Source organism: Symphodus melops (genome assembly GCF_947650265.1).
Source record: "Symphodus melops genome assembly, chromosome: 13".
NCBI lineage: Eukaryota > Metazoa > Chordata > Actinopteri > Labriformes > Labridae > Symphodus > Symphodus melops.
The window spans coordinates 20,470,496-20,487,713 of NC_136703.1; the positions used below are offsets into that span (position 1 = coordinate 20,470,496).

The 17,218-nt window shown below is 39.7% G+C and overlaps 1 protein-coding gene across 1 annotated transcript in view; it reads right to left on the bottom strand.

Annotated features, from left to right (window-relative positions):
* Positions 1-16,268, bottom strand: part of LOC306833982 (metabotropic glutamate receptor 4-like) — a 164,965-nt gene extending 148,697 nt beyond the window's left edge. Inside the window, exon 1 of the mRNA XM_079359682.1 lies at positions 15,723-16,268. The gene's annotated coding sequence lies outside the window, so the exon portion shown is untranslated. The remainder of the gene's footprint in view (positions 1-15,722) is intronic.
* Positions 16,269-17,218: the final 950 nt, after the last annotated feature.

Sequence of the window (17,218 nt, forward strand, 5' to 3'; positions counted from 1 at the left end):
ATTATATTTAAAAAAATACAGCATTCAGTAAGATGTGGTTTAATGCCAGAGCTGCAGTATAGATGTATTATTTATTATTCATCTGATCATATCCTATATATACTTATCTAGATATGTATCTCTTCTGCTTTTTATCTTGCTTGGGTTTTTTATTAAATCAATTAACATCAAGCAATGAAAACCAGCCTTTTGGCTAAATTTAGCAAATTAACATCACATTCATAAACTCTTAAATGTGCAAGGACACAAGGAAGGAAGAGAATTAAGTAGTTGTTTTTTTTATCTTACAGAACATAATTATCTAAATATACCCACGTAATGTTTTATGTACACGAACATGAATACAAAAAGGCTCATACTTAAAAATTATAACAAACAATTTTACAAGAATAGAAAAAGGGAATCCCCTCCCAATTAAAAAAGGATTTGTTTGAACAACAGGTTTTTTATTTCACCTAAGTAGTTAAGTTTTGAGGGATGTCCATTCAAACACATCCTGCATACCCTTAGGATTGCATTGACTCTGATTTAAACACTACTACTGCTCACTTAAAAGCACACAACAACATGATGCTGTTTATAAAATAAAATCTGCTCAATAAAGTTCACGCTGTTGTCTTAAAGAAAACAAACATCTGAAACTGATCAGCAACTAAGAAACAAAACAGCTTCCTATTCCCTTCTCTATGCTCAACAACGTCCAATGTTTACACAATACTCAGAAATAATAAAACACACAAATGTTTCTTTAAAGCTTATTTATCACATTTACCCAGAGCCCAGGTCGATATCCTTTAATGTGTTGTTTCTTCTGACCTTCAGGACTAAATATGTGATAACTGAAAAAAAAAGGCTGTAAAATCTCACAGTCAAAGGCTGGAACAAGAGAAGCTTTGATTATTTCGTTTTTTTGTTTGAAACCTTGCCTCAAAGATTTAGAAATAATTTCCAGTGTGCAAACGACTCAAATTTAATCTGCTAATGGTTTTATGCTCAAAGCGTGGGGGTGAATACAGCAGTAATACTGATGTTTCAACTGAAATCAGCTGACCTATATCAAACTTTTATATTTCACATAATCCAAGTCGTATTTGATTATAGAATCTCTTTGACATGTTAGACGTTCGAAATAATATCAACGCATACTTTAGGAGTAGTGAATTTCGCAATACAAAAAGACATGTTGAGTTTAAAAATTATCACTTAGAATGTTTAACCCTTTTCACACATTCGGAAATCTCCGGAAAAACTCTTGAGATTACCCGAAGGCTCTGGATATGTTCTTACGGACTTCACCCGCAGGAGTTTCTCCTGCCATGAAGGTTTATTCTCTGATGGGCCCACTGCCCAACAGAAATGTAGTTTTGCTTATGTAAATTATGTCATCAGAATTTTTTCAGCTCCTCTTCGGACCACATTGCGTAGGCCTTTGTGGATCTGATCATATAAACTTCTCACCTCAAGTGATGTCAGCGTTAGTTATGAGTGAAGTTTTAACATGACAGTATCGATCCTACGTAGCATCCTCCTTAAGCTGCTAACGTCTCAGGGGCACTAGTAGCTGCTCATTCTGTGCTGTTCTTAGATAAGGTGCATTGTGGGTAATGTAGGTACCAGGGCAACACATTAGGGTTTGTTTGTCTTTGAATAAAGAAGACATCTCTGGTTCTGTTTCACCTATCACAGTCCCTTTTTTAACTCTTCATCCAAGTTGTACTTTTTATATGACAAAAGTCCTGAATTAAAGAAGTGCTCTGAAGTTGGCCATTGGTAGTTGTTGACACACAATGTCATTTTTTTTTAAGACAGTGTTTAACTGTATGCTGACAGCATACAATTCTTTTAACATTAAACCCCCTTTTCACTTAAGAGCCACATGACTACATCAGCTCCTTGTTTTCCTCAGAGGACCAGCGGTATTAAATAAAGTTATTTATCAGCTAGTGTCCCATGAAGGGAAAAAAATGACAAAAGAACAGGAGGGTATGACCAGTAACCGTGGAAACAGATGAAACTACAGCTGAGTATAGGGCAACACAAGGATTACTATAGTGATGTTTCTTTTCTCTTTTATCATGCATGTAGATTAGCACTGAGACTCATTTTCTTCCAAATGGAAAGCACTGCTGAGAGCTGAGGTTGACTTTGAAGGTCAGGCAACAATAATGAAGCTTTCACTTCTTTGGAGAGCTTTTTTTCTTGTTCATAAAGGACTCTCCTTCAGATACAGCAGACGAGTACTGGGAGGAACGCTGTTTATAAAGCACCACGTCATTGAGAGAAACACTGAAAATAGATATGAAAACATAACAGAGCATTTTGTTTCTAAGCCTTATCATGACCTTTAAAATTCATGACGGGATTGTACACGGAAACGTCCTTTTGATATTTTTAATTCTTCAATTCAGAAAGTCATTGCTTAACCATTTTGGCAAGTTGTGTTTATGCTCCTCTGGGGGCTTGCTATGCCGCTGTTATCTTTCAAAGAACAGAGAGTGTTATTCGAGCAGATGAGATCAAAGAATAATGACCAAAATATGGAAAAGGCCTTTGATTAAAAAATACTGGATAGGTAAGATGAGAAGCAGTGCTGGTGTCAACCTGTCTGAAGCTGGATACAATCTCCTAAATAGAGACGCACAGGGCGATCATCGTGTCCTGTCACTGCCATTCCATGTCGTTGATTAGGGCTTTTCATCCTCCGTTGAGCTTAGCGGTGGACTGCCCACATTTTTCCTGTGACATGTGTAATTTCCTCCTCACTGTCTTCCCATCTTGATAGAGAGCTAATAGAAAGTATCTGCAGATCTGCTTCTAATGAAGACAGATCCTCCAATGGGCACGCAGTCTCATTTAAAATTACCGGTCTATCAAGTTGTTTTAACTATGTTCTTTATGGCAGCTAAAGATGAGGACTCAAGGGTGTGTAAACATTTGCAAAGGGGTTCAGCCTTTTTTCCCCCCATTAAAGCCATGTCATAGCACTGCAGCAGATTTGCTCGAGACAATGAGAAGATGAGAGGATTGTCAGAGATTGAAAGTGAGATGTGATTGTGATAGATATTCTCAGAGGACTGTCTGGCTGAGCTAAAATGCTCACTCCCCTTCCAGTGTGTGCCTATAAATAAATTAGCTATTGATACATGTTTATTTCCATAGATAGTCTAGATAACCATAGGCTGTAAATATTAATGGATGAAGCCTGAGTAGCCGCCATGCTGGAAATCCTGTCTCAGCCTAACTTTTAGTCAACCTAACAAAAGACAGTTTTAAACCTGATGACAAACCGTTAACACTGTGGCTGCCATCTTTCAACTCCAAGTGTATTCCTGCAACTAAGGATACTAGGAACAATAACTAGCACACTTAAATAAGCTCTTGGCCCTGATTGTCAATACAGTTATGGAAACGTTTGCTAGCTATACTCGACACTAATAGCTGAATAATTTAGACAGTTATGTTGAAGAAAACAAAGAGTAGCAAATTCTTTAAATTGTCCATGCTAGAACCAGCAAATACTTAACCTTTTTGATTGGACAATGAATCAAACAAAGTAGGCATTGATCATGTTTTGATGACTTCCATCAGTTTATGAAGTAAAGAGGTTACTAACACCTACATTTTGGTTGCACTCATAGATCATTCCCAATTAAACCAAATCATAATTGGAGCTTTCATTCAGTTTTATTTTGAAATCCCTCTTTGTAGACAAAAAGGAAGGTAAAACATGTAAATCTTTTGATAGCAGTTCATCGAGACTATGGATTGGCGGTAGGAGGATTTAACCAAACACTGTATACAACATGAAGAGACGTTGCCTCTAAGCTTGTTATGTGTTCCTTTGAGGTTGTATGTTTTCATCACTGCAGCAGCTGACCTCACCAGGCTGACATTAGCCTCTAATGATCCTGAGCTTCCCACTCACTGAGCTCCAGGGAGCACACGCCTCTATCTGCAGAGCCTCTGCTGGATGGGGTCTGTTAACCAATACTGTCATTACACATTCAGCTCAACACACAGGTAGATATTTCAGTGTAACCATTGCAGTCTTTCTTCCTTTTTAAAGTGTTTAATCCAAAGTTTCTAATACTTGTTGTTCATCATCATTAAATATTGATAGTGGTTTTCTTGGTTTCCTAAAGTTAAGTCCTCTCCCCCCCCACTCAAAAAAAATGTGATGAATGAAAGTTTTACATATTTCATAAGGATGTCATGCCACAGATAACATCAGCTGTTTTCTTATTCTCTTGATTTATCTATTATTGAGTGTATAATTGATCAAACTAAATGTTTAAATGCTCATCAGAACTTGTTAGAGTGCAATGTGATGTCTTCATATTGCTTGTTTAACTTAATTAGCTACAAAAACCCAATTTCAGAATCTTTCAGCTTTCATCATCAACTGATGGATGAGATTTGACGCTGACAATAACAACGACAACGTTTCAGTATTTCCAGTGAAGCCAGCAGTTAGCATTAAACCACTTCCAGCCAAGACTTCCTTTTCCATGAGGTGTTTACGTCATCTTTTTATTCATTACATCGCGGCGTATAGCACCCAGTCATCTGTCTTTTATTAGTCTCAGTTCAACAGCAGATGATAGTTACAAATGGGCTTCACTGAACCTGACTTCTTGTGGTTTACATGCGGTTCTTAAGTGTACCTATATAAAAACATGATGTTGATTCGTAAAAAAAAAAACTTAAAATGCAAACTTTCTTCAAGTCTGTTCTCAAGGTGAGAAGAAATCAATTATTAAAAGGCTTTCTTTTTTTAAAATTAGGATGTGATCCATCCTTATGGTGAGTTTCAGGGAGTCTGGGAATCTGAACACTTATTGCCGTTCTTTATGGCATTATATCGTCAAGCAGATTTGTCACTCAAGTTAAAATGTTTGATCTATTATGGATTGCTACCTGCATTTCCTGCATATATCTGTTATCAGTTATCTATATCATATTACCACGTATTAGAGCCGGTATGGCTTTTTTCAGAGACTGCTGTGGTCTCCATTCGGGCTGTTTTCCCTGCACACACCAAAGCCAACTGAAACATTGATCAACACAGCTCTGACTACAAACATGTTATAAATGGAAACATATGAATCAGTTTATGGAGATTTTTAAAAAAAACAACGAAGACCGTCATTTAAACATCAATATATAACAAAGAAAAGAAGCGAATCTTCATGTTGGATGGACTGAACACAAAGGGTGCTCTGCAACAGTTAGAGTCATTCATTGACAACTGCAAAATGATCAAAAAGTCTAATTAAAAAAAATACTTCAATAAATCAAAAAGACAGTCTCTGATCTGTTAAGTGCTTTAATTCCCCATGGATCGCTGTCAGAGCGGGCTGAAGGGTGTGCGGGAGGGTATTGAATTATTCTTAACAAAGGAAATACCTCTAGCTTTTTGACAACTATGCTCAAAAATGTATTAATGGGGTGAAAATAAAAAAATATGACACTTCATTTTGGCATTCATAAGTAGTCACTCTTAATGTGTTGTGTATATACTGTTGAATATTTGGAGACTTTGATGTAAACAAAAGGCTGTATAACACTCTCATTCTGTCACAAGTTCGACGAACAGAAGAAACAAATAACTTACGTACAGTTTTTTTCACGTCTGAATGACTTGAAGTGAGACATATATAAATTTAACCAAAAAAAAAAAACGACTATAACCTTTTTAAAATGATAAACTGCTGTTTAAGACATTCTGGTTATATATCACAACAGTACTTCCTCTCTGTCAGTCCTTTGTCATATTTGGAGTCACTGGCAATCAGCCTATCCTGTCATTAATTTGTGTCCAATAGGTTCAATAACTCTGGTTCAAACTAACCAGGGATGTTTGATTTTTTTTAAGTTTAAACCAAGCATGAACTGCTTCCCTCTGAAATAGATTAGAGGTGACATCGAGTGGAAATACTCCAGTAAAGTACCAGTTCCTCAAAATCATTCTTCCATACAGCACTTAGAGTGATTCTACTTACTTTCCACCACAGCAGTTAACAAATGACATCAAATAAGGTTGTTGCCTTGACTTTCTTCTGTTGATATTCAGCCTCATTAAAACAACACTGTAGCTCGCAAAGTCTTATTTTGGGCTGCCCAAGTTGTCACACTAATCTTAGTAGCTGGAAAGTTGTGATTTATTGTGTACCTTGTGGGCAAATACATTGGTCCAAATTCCAATAAACATCTAAGCTATGGCATTACATGCAGCGCTAGTACTCTGTTGGAGGAGATTATTCCTGAGTTCAACCCTGTGGTCATTTTTGTGCATTGCAACATTAGAGGACGTGTGTTAGACTTGGTGGATTCAAAAGCCTGCAAACACATTAACATCAAAGAAAAAAGAAGTCATGCTCATATTTTAATGTTGGCCTCTGATATTCAATCAGCTCAGTTTGCACGGAGGGATGTCAACTTAAGCTCCTAAGAACAAAAAATCCATCAAACAGCTGTATGATGTAGCCACAGCAAAGAGTCCCCACTGCTTTATAATTAAAACAATGCATCGGTATAGTAGAAGTCAAAGGCACGTAATGCATAACAGTGCATGAATGCAAGAGGTTTAATAGATCGTGAAAATCGCAGTCTGATGACAGAGATGAAGCATTTCATTAGAAAGCCTGAATAGAGTCTGTACGGGTGGCTGCTGTTGCACTCTGTGATGGCTGTTAGAGAGCTCACACAGTACACCTGGAAGGATGGCCTTTTGTTCACACCGCAGCCCTAATTAGAGCGTCTGAGAGCCACTGCTATTTTGGTTTTCATTTTAAGTTGATACCCAGACTTATCAGCACATAGCATTAAAAACCAACCTCAAATGGAATCTTTTGTGTGTTATAGGAAGGAAATGATCTAGGAGCTTGAATTTCCCTCGGGATCAATAAAGTATCTATCTATCTATCTATCTATCTACACGTGTAAAAGCAAGCCTTCATCTAAATAGCTCTTCTTTTTTTTAAATTCAGGCACAAAGCAACTGGGATAGGACCCAAAATTCAAACATTAAGGAAGGAAGGTTGAAATAAGAGCTTACAGTTGGCAACAAAAAGACAAATCTGACCTGGCAAATGCAAGGAGGCGCTTCACAAATCCAGCACAACTAAAACTAAAACAGCTATAAAGCAGACTCGCCCAGTTTTGATGTTCCCATAAGCCCCAAGCACTGAACTCTCTCAGACTCTATAATCCTTTTTGGGGGTGTGATGGCCTCAAACTGTGTGAGGAGTGTTGACTGTGGGAAGACAACACGTGAGGCTGAAAACTCACACTGCTTAGAGTTTGACAGACAGAAGAAAATAGAGTTTGGCTCACTCAACATGTTTGAAGGGGCTAAAAGACAAACTACATAGTCATTAAACAAACTCCATAAAAAAAGATGAGCCAAAACATTCAAACACTACAATAACTTTAAAACTGCACATGCAAAAAAGGTCTCTAGCGTTAGCTATTTCCCACCCATGTCTATCCACGTAATTTGCTTTCAATTCCAGAATCTGTAGGTGAAATGTTCATTTTTTGGGTCAAAAGTTTACTACTTTTTTTTGTTTCTAGTCACAGTACTATTGAAAACTATCATTTAGGTTTGCAGGTTAAAAAAGTTATTGGACCTAAACACCGATGAATTGACTGGCACAGGAATGAGTCCTAAAGCCCAGAAGTGAGTTAGCATTTTAGCGCCATGGGTTCTAAACTCTAAAAGTCAATGGGGATTTTGACTGTGTTTGTGGTTAGACGCCTGGAACAAGGTCTGTGGTTAACACAAGCTTAAGAGATGTTGACGTTTTGTTAAGCGAGATTACATTAGCTAAGACCCGCGTATTTAAAACGACGGTTGCTAACAAGTGGCTAAATGAGACTACAGTGGTTGTCGGGGACATTAAACTTTCCCATGCTGGGAACTCTCTCACTAATCCACCTTACAGCCACTAGTCATGTTTTTCAGTGTTCTTGCAAATATTAGGTTAATAAACAATCTAAATGCTGATTGACTTTACCAACAGAGCATCTACGAAATGTGTCCCTATACTGACTTTTGAACTTCTGCAAATTATGCAAATATTGCAAAAGGACCACGACTCCCAGAGGCATAAACATCTTTAGACAATAGGTGATGGGTTTTAAGACACTAACTGGTCCTGGCATGTGCCTTGCTTGGTTAAGTCTAAAGAGAAACACACGGCAGCTGTAGTCATAACACGAACATGTATCAGAATCAAAGATATGAGTGCCTAGAAAAAGGTAAATAATTCAAACTCAGTCACTCTTTGGCTGTTATGGCTGTAAAAACAGAATAGTGTGACAATTTGAAGGTAATACATTACTCTCTGTGTGCCCTGTTTGTGGGATTTCATCTCACTTTTTTTAAATCATTTTTGTGTCAAGGAGGCTGAAATAACACTTTTGTAAAGGAACAATAAGGCTGAGCTTTGCTCCACTTCAACTAAGTAGGATTGATAGGGAGAAGACCGATAGTCAGTAAAACTCTCTCATACGTTGTCCCTTCACGTAATCATGAAACATTTTGTCCTGTTCAAGAACACTGCAGCTGGATTTGTTCAAATATATGGCCCTTCCATGCGACATTTTTAACAGAGAGTGTCCATATTCTGGTTGTTAAAGCCAACAGTGTGTTGGTGGCCTAACGAGAGACAAATCTTGTGAAACGTCTTGATATGTGAAATGCACTGATATTCCTCTACATGGATAAGACAACCAGAGAAGAAGAGCACCCAGAGGCATTCTAGTCGTCCTGCTGTGTTTGCGCCTGCGTGCAAGTTATGAAGCAGCTGGGGTCTATAACAGTGTTTGTATTGACTAAGTAAAGTCTACAGAAATCCTATCACAGCCAGGCTGTAAACAAAGATGGAACACAGTCTGCAAGTCAGGCGGGGAGTAGGAGGTATCAAACAGACGCCTGTCTCTGTCCACATGACAAATTTGCAGGAGATACCCCTGGTCCGTTCTCAGCAAAAGCAAACTTTGAGATGCATACGATCACGTACACCATGTTTTTCCTGTTTCCTGCATACAGGTAGCACTTGGACTTAGATTTGAACCCCTTCACTTAGAATTGATGATAAATTGTTATACATTTTGAGCGAGAAACATGCTAGTGAGAAGCTTTTTAATCAACATACTAACACTTAATGGATATCTTTTACTTTTTAACTCCCCCTGAACTGCTACCTTATCGTGGTGGGGGAGTTTGAGCACCCGAATGATCCTAGGAGCTATGTTGTCAGGGGCTTTATGCCCCCAGCAGGGTCACCCAAGGCAAACAGGTCCTAGCCAATCAAAAGGCGACGTTCACCTCTTACACTGTTTGAGAGTTCAAAGAAAAAGAACTGCAGGCTTCCATACTGAAGAAAAACAAAATGGGCAAAATAAGACCAGCGTTTTTTGACACATCATTATGCAGGATTTGCTTTGCTTCTGCAAACTGTCACTTCTTCATCACTACCTAGCTTAGATATTCCTCCTACAGGTAATATTTCATATATTTATACGTAGTTTATTTACTCGCTTTTGTCGTGTACATGTTTCTGTTTCTCCGAGATAGTGAACGCTGCTCAGGCAGCCCACCAAATCTGCCTCTGTGTGTCTGCACATTTGCAATATGAGTAACTGCCTTTAATACCCTGCTTACAGGTGTCAGACATGAAAGCTGGGAGTGGTAGACACATTCCATACTGCCGCCCTTGCATTAGTAATCAGGGCTTGCTGTAAATACAGACATCCCATTACGGGAGAGCTGAAGTGTGGTACTGAAGAAGGGCAAGGGCAATGACAAGGATTCTCTGAGTAATGGGCTTGAACAGATCAGCACAGCATTAAGTGGACCTGCGGTGCACAGAGTAGCCCTACAGGCCCATTATCAAGCAAAACACATCCAAGTGAGACAACTTAAGCCTCTAATGGCAGTATCCCCTAACAATTCAATGTTGTTACATAAAACTCGGGGGGTGTTTTTCGAGGATGGAAATATTATTTCTTTGCTCAATATTGACAAAGATGCTGGAGGCATTATCCTGCATCTTTTCTTGATTTCTTAATTGATTTTTATGTCGTATGGCACTTGAGTTCATTTGTGCCAGCCAATCAACAACAGTAACCTGAGGTAAAGATCCTGATGCCAATGGACTTTGCGGAGAAACAGTGACGTTGTACTTCCTCATATTTGTCCTAAGCTTCCTGTAATGCTTTGTTGGTGTTCGATTGTGGACCTGGGCCAAACAAGGGAAGCATGGGATTGCAATTAATCATGTCTATTGTCTTTGATACCAATATTGGTCTTCGAACCATTGTATAGGTTATAGGACGAAGGCTGTTTGCATCCATCTATCTCAAAGGCGCTGGCAGGCTAATGAGAAAATTGGATCTAAGTGTTGGATCTTTAAATGTTCACTGTTGAGAGTAACAGAGGAGGGATTTGGAGGACAATGTTTTAGAGGATTGGTTGTCTCTCTAACAACCTGTCACTTCCTTAACACACCATTTTTTAATACATTTTTTTCGGGTAAAAGACTCTTAATCCCTGCAGTAAACCATCCAGTCCAACTGCACGTATAATTGAATATTTCCATGAGCCAGCCACTGTGGCACACAAATTGTAATCAAGTCCAGGAGTGGTGCAGACGGAGCCGGGTGGCTGTTGACTGCACGATTTAGGAACTCGGCTGTGCTTTCCCGCTGCTGCTGGCAGGAGATTTCTGCCAAGCTCTGGTGTGCAGAACAAGAACTAATCTGGAGTGGTCTGTCGCCGCTCAAAGAAACCAGCCCTGAAGTCATGCATCATGGGAGGAGAGGGGATAATTTGCCCACTCATTTCTACACTCGTGGCTCACACTTCTTTTTCCAGCCCAATCAATCTGAACTTTACCAGCTGATACATTCACTTTTTCACAGCCATCCCCTTTTACAATCATCACAATCAAAAGTTTCCTCTGAAGCAGTAGTCGAGGCAGCTTTTTTAGAAGCTTCAAAATCTGATTCACAGATTAAGTTTCAAGGCACTTGGTTGGAGTTTATAAGCCAGCTCTCTATAGGCTGAAGGCATGCTCATATTTATTCATGAGCAGATCTTTACATCGACAAGTGTGGGAAAATGCCTCGACTTACACATTGTGAATATCAATGGAAAAGAGGGCTCCTTTGTAAAACACAAACACTTGCAGGCAGTTTTGTAAATTAAGTATTTCTTTATAATAATAATAATAATTCATACTTTGTTATTCCCACAAGGGGAAATTCGGTTTACACTCTGTTTAGTGAAAATGAACACACACATAGGCTGAAATAACACACTCATGGACAAACAGGATTAGTGATGTGCATTAATGGAGAAGTCTCAGAGCGAGGGGGCTGCCCACAGCGAGCCCTCCAGAGCAGTTTGGGGTTTGGTGCCTTGCTCAATGGCCCCGAACCCTGTGTCCGAAAACTTTAAATGTCCGACACTCTGCTTAATAAAAACATCTGTGACAAAACGTTACAGTTTAGGCCATTGGTTTTCAACTAGTGGGTTGGGTCCCAAAAGTGGGTCGTGAATCTGTTTTCAGTGGGTCACAAATGTGTGCCTGGAAAAAGAAAAAAAATCTGCATAACTTATGTTGCCTTGGAAACACATTAACCACTGAGTAGCTTAAATATCTTTCAGCTAAAACTTAGTAAGCCAAGCAGTGTTTCCAGCAGCTGATCAAATGATAATTTACTAAAACGTGTTTACACTGAAATAAAGCCTAAGTTATAACAACTCCTTAAAAAAAATCCACCTTACTTTGACGTTACTTTATTGCATAAAAAATAACAAACTGCCAGGATGATTCATGGTGAAGGGGTGGGATTGAATGAGTTTATACATCTTCACACTTTTAGGGAATGTAAATTGAAATAACTGTTTTATTTGAAAGCTTCTTTCATCGTCTTACATTGTTTTTCTATCTGCTATCTGCTTTTTTTTTATTTCAATATGACATTTGAAGAGAGAAAGCTAAAGTGTGGAGAATAGATCGGGGGATGATATGCAGCAAATGGTCACACTCCGGGAGTCGAACCAGCAACTGGTGCCTATACTGTAGCCTCTGTACATGAGAGGCCTGCCCTATCAGAACTATCTCTCCATACATTTTTGGAAACACTCATTTTTAACTATTCCTGACTGTTCAGAGTAAAGCCATATAATTGAGGAAGTGAACCAGGAAATAGAGAGGAAGACATTAATGTAAAGGGAAGTATTGAACAGGTGATGTCATTTGCAGTCAATGACAGCAATAGTAGCAACACAATTATCCCCTAGTCAAAAAAAGCATGATTTTACATTTTCTGTTGCTTCACTACTTGTGATATTCGTAGTTTGTAATTATCATAATAATCATCCTGCATTTTGAATACAGCACTAAGAGGAACTAGCTCGCGTTGCCGCCATGTATCAACAAGACAAAAGTTACTTCTTCTCTGAACTCTTAACTGTCAGCACTCGCTTTTTATCTCACTGAAACATCACACTGTCTGAGTTACACCACATGTCAAAGTAAAAGAGGTTTACTCTGCTCCTGAATCATTAGAATAAACTGCCTGTCAAGTGGGACAACTTTTTAAAGTTTGAGATGCAGTTCTGCTGAGGACAGCATGCAGCATTATAACCTTTATGAAACGAAGATTAATTTGACACCCTGTCGCATGTGTCTCTATTAGGATGAGGAATACCTGGGTGGGATGGAAAGATTATTTGCTCTATTGTTTGTGTTGTAAATCTTGTAAATTAACCTGAGTGCTCGTGGATGTCACCTCTGATTAGTGTCAACAGGCGTCTAATGAAGACGTCCAACGTGTAGGCGGGTCGCAGAAACACTCTGACTGTGAGGGGAGAGTTTACCTGCAGCATGGGGATTTATAGGCTAGAGGTTTTCACCTCTTTCAAACTTTTTGCGCCAAACGACGTACACGTTTCTGCAATCCCGAGCCTGAAATGAAGTTATTTCAGCAAAAGACACATGTGGCAGAAATGACAAAGCCCTATAAAGAGGAAAGCTTGTTAAAAGATCAGAGAGAAGAAGAAGAATCAGCAGTTTGGAAAATAGGATTGTGTTGAGAGTGTGAGGAATGGATCTGTGGTGGTTATGGAGATCATCTGACTGTGGTCAGCAAAGACACAGACAGCCCCCGCCACACACACACAAACACACACACACACACACATACACCACCAAACAGATGGGCGGCCAGGAGGAGGCGATCCAGAGTGTGGACAGTTTGCGATTAAGAGGCAGTGATAAGGAACAACAGAGGAATGGATATCGAAAACTCCCTCAACACAGACAAGAGAACAATTATCCGCCTTTCGGTCTGTCTGTCTTGATTCCTGTGAATTTGAGCGCTGACGTCAGGTCTGAAAGGAAAAAGAAGCCGACAGAAGAAAATAATTTATCAGGGCCTGTTCCTATAATGTCACACTAACTCACCGCAGCATGGAAAATGAATTACCAAAGAGGGAGGAAATGACAGTAAACATATCCTGAGTGATTTTCTGGGTACAAGAGGAACATTATTAGGTGTGGAACAGATTAAAGTACAAGGATACTCATTTGGATGGAAAGGTTACAAGTAACAAGCTTTGTGCTGACAGTCATTCTGTTTGTTGGAGCTCTTCCAAGCATTGCATCTTAATGAGACCTTTTCTGTGTTTCTGGGACGAAGCTGTTAATGAAGAAATATATTGAATAAAGTCCAGTTTCATTATAAAGTTCCAGAATACTGTTCAGGTCTCCCTTTTAAGACTTTTATTTTCTGTTTCAAGCCCTTTAAGGAAGTCTGTCAACAATAAATTGTGTCGTAATTGTGCCCTGATAGAGGCCTCTGGGGAAAGCAGTTTGTCCCAGACCGCCTACAATTCCCTCCCCTGATTGGCAGAGCCTTAAATGACCTAAGGCCTGAACTGGACCTCAATAAGCGAGAGCAAACAGACATTTAGGTGGTCGATCATGTTTGGGGGTTGTGCAACGCTGGGGGGATTCTTATGGAGAAAAAGATCATATGAGGGAATGCAAAATTAGAAAAGATAGAGCTGCAAGTGTTGTAAAGTTGTAACTTCAGGGAGCATGAATCAGAGCATAGAGAACATCCAAATCATTAACTACAAAAATGCTCAGATAAAGGCTACCGATAAAAACTCCTCATGATTATGGATTGGTTGTCCAAAACATGTTTTTCAGGATGTCTTAAAAGCTTCTCAATAGAACATTTTCATTATTTATATGATGAAGTGTCCAATCCACCTGACGTAAGCCGCGTAAATAGACTGTGTCTATCCGCCTGGTTAATTACTCGTGCACACGGATGATGACTGCTGATGGAGATGGGCTCTGCAGGACTCTGGGGGACTGCAAAGACTCAGTGTCTTGTCTTTTCACTGTGAGAGTAAATGCAAAAAAGACAAAATCGGTGACTAACGTCTTGTTTTAGGGCTGTTTTTGCAAAGAGAAAATGAAATGGTGCAAATAGTTTTTAAGTGGCACTTATTGTAATAGCTTTTTAAGGAACAACAATATAAACTGTTGTCTTCATACTTTTTGTTTGTTTGTTTGGTATCAAATGGAGTTCTGAAACTGTAGAGTTTCACCTCACTTCATTTATCTACTAATTGAAATCCAGTGGTGCGTTTGAAGTAGATTGTGGATTCAGAAGAAATTCAGAGGCATATTAGAAAGGAAATTTAAAACAAAAAACCTCAATAAAAATCATCCAGACAATTAAAACAAATATGAGAAGAAGGAACGGAACCAACCCCGTGTCTATAAGTGCAGAAATCTCAAAACAAGAGGCCTCCTATCACTCCAGTATGTCTGCACTGTTTCTGCCTATACTTTTAATACACATTCCAATCAAATCCATGACGAAGATCGTCACGTGATAAAACATAATGTTTGAACACATATAAACAACCATCCTGTGTTCAACAGCCTACGAGCTGCAGAAATATGAGCAGCAATTAACGCCTTCCCTGACAGTGATGCATAACGAAGTGAGGCGTCATGAAACCATCTGACCCACCGGGGCGTCTCTGGGAAATGATTCAGTGTAAAGATGGATTCATACTAACCAGCCGGGAGGAGCGCGCGCGCGCGCATTTCGGCGAGCCTTTAGGATTTCCTTTTCCCTGTCTTTACTGAAGTGTATTAGTTTTAAAATGAGCGTCTGCCTTCATCTCTGCAGCGACGAAAGGCACAGCTGCCTCGGTTTTGCTTGCATGTGTGTGTGGGGGGGGGAACTATAACGAGGCAAGTGGAGCGGAAAGCAGAGAGAGAGAGTGGGGGTCTCCCGCAGCTGATGAAGGGGTTCATTGTATTGTCAAGTCGCTCTCCCCTACCCACACACACACTTACTTCGAGAAACGTTAGCCTCCAAAATCCTGTCAGTGAAAGGTGATTCATCTGTTGAGCACAAATGGGGACAGCAGCCCCAAAGAACGCGTACGCACAGATACAACAGAGGGTTGTAAAGTCACGTCAGAATGCTTTAAGTACACACATGTAAATATAAACCATTTTAAGCACACCAGCATTCCTATAATATCAGAGAAACATATTTGCACAGCACAATCTGAGACAGAAACCACAACACAGCTGCGTAAATGTGATACACGACCATCATTCTGCTCCTAAACCTTGATGCTGTTAATCTGAAAGACCAAAAACCATGCTTACCTTTAAAATGTTCCTGAAACAACTGATCCTAAAGTGTTGAAAATTAACTTCTGATGTCGCCAAGTTCTTGTTATTTCTTCTTTTTTTTCTCTTTGCGTCTTTGTTTGGCGCCGCCAGCTCCTGTTAGCCTCCTCCAGCGTCACCAAACCCACGGCACGAATGGAATTAAAGAAAAGAGAAGGAAAAAAAGGCGAATACAGATGTTGGAAGTCAAGAAAGCTCGTTTGATATAGATGGACTTGTTGGTTGTGTGCAGATGTGTTGTTACTCCTATAGTCCGGATTTAAGGTTTTTAAACAAATCTCCTGTTTCTCGATCAACTCCTCAGCTGCTCCTGCCGCTGCTGCTGCTGCTGCTCAGAAGCTGTCCAGAAGCGAGTGGTGCTGAATGAGACTCCGGTGGGCTGCACAGATTTTCCCACTTTTCTTCTTCTTCCTCCTCTCGTGCTTCTTTGCTGCCACCCACCCACCGCGCAAGATTGGAAATTATGGCTCTTCTTTCTCCCCCTTTTTCCTTTGAACGCCAGAAATGAGGTCCTCTCAGGAAAGGTGCTGTGTATAGCACTGACACGACTGGTTACACATTCCACAACACGATAATTATTCAAAAATTAAATAAATAAAAAAAAGAAAGAAAAGAAAAGAGCCGAAGCAGAAAAGGAAATTGATGCTTACAAAACTCAAATTTATGGTCACTCAAGTTTATTTTTATTTTTTATTTTTTTTCAAACTGATCAATAAATTAATCCATGCTGACCCGTAGAATTAGACCAGATTAAAGAAAAATACGAGTTGCTGTTTTAATTTAAGTTTGTTAAAACGTGGGTATAAACAAGTTTTTTCATGAGAAGATTTCGGTTATACATTGTTGGTTTCCTGTTTCATTCGTTTTACATGTGTCGTATATGGTGGTTTTAGCCCCAAAACATCAGAATATATTTGTTGTGTGTGGTCCTTTAAAGGTTTGACATGTCTTTAGTGGAGATTTGAAGACCCAGTTAGTTAAAGAAGGGGCCCCTTTCCAGTATTCGGCTCCGTTTAGAGAGCTCGTCTTCTCATTTACTGCACAGCACACAAGTATTGAATTTTATTCTGAAGGCGCCGACTAGCGCATCTTCAGCTCCACTGCCGCCACCCCCAACCCCCATCCAGTGTGTGTGTCACTCTCTGTCTCTCCCTTGTGTGTGTGTGTGTGAGTGTGTGTGTGTGTGTGTGTGTGTGTGTGTGTGAAGTTCTGCAGATACATGTCACGCGCACACACAGTTCAATCACGCGCGCGCACGTCGCTCTCCGACGTTTATGTACTGTTCACCGTTCAGTGATCACCTCGGATCATCCCTCGGGTAATTTCGCCTTGTTCATTGGAATCGCTTTTCTTTATATGTTGATCATTACCGCGCTGATTGCACTTATTGATCCATCAGTGTAATCAGTCGCAGCGCTCTGTCAGTAATGAACGAAGGGAGCAGATCCAGCTGCTTCATCTCAGCTGCACTT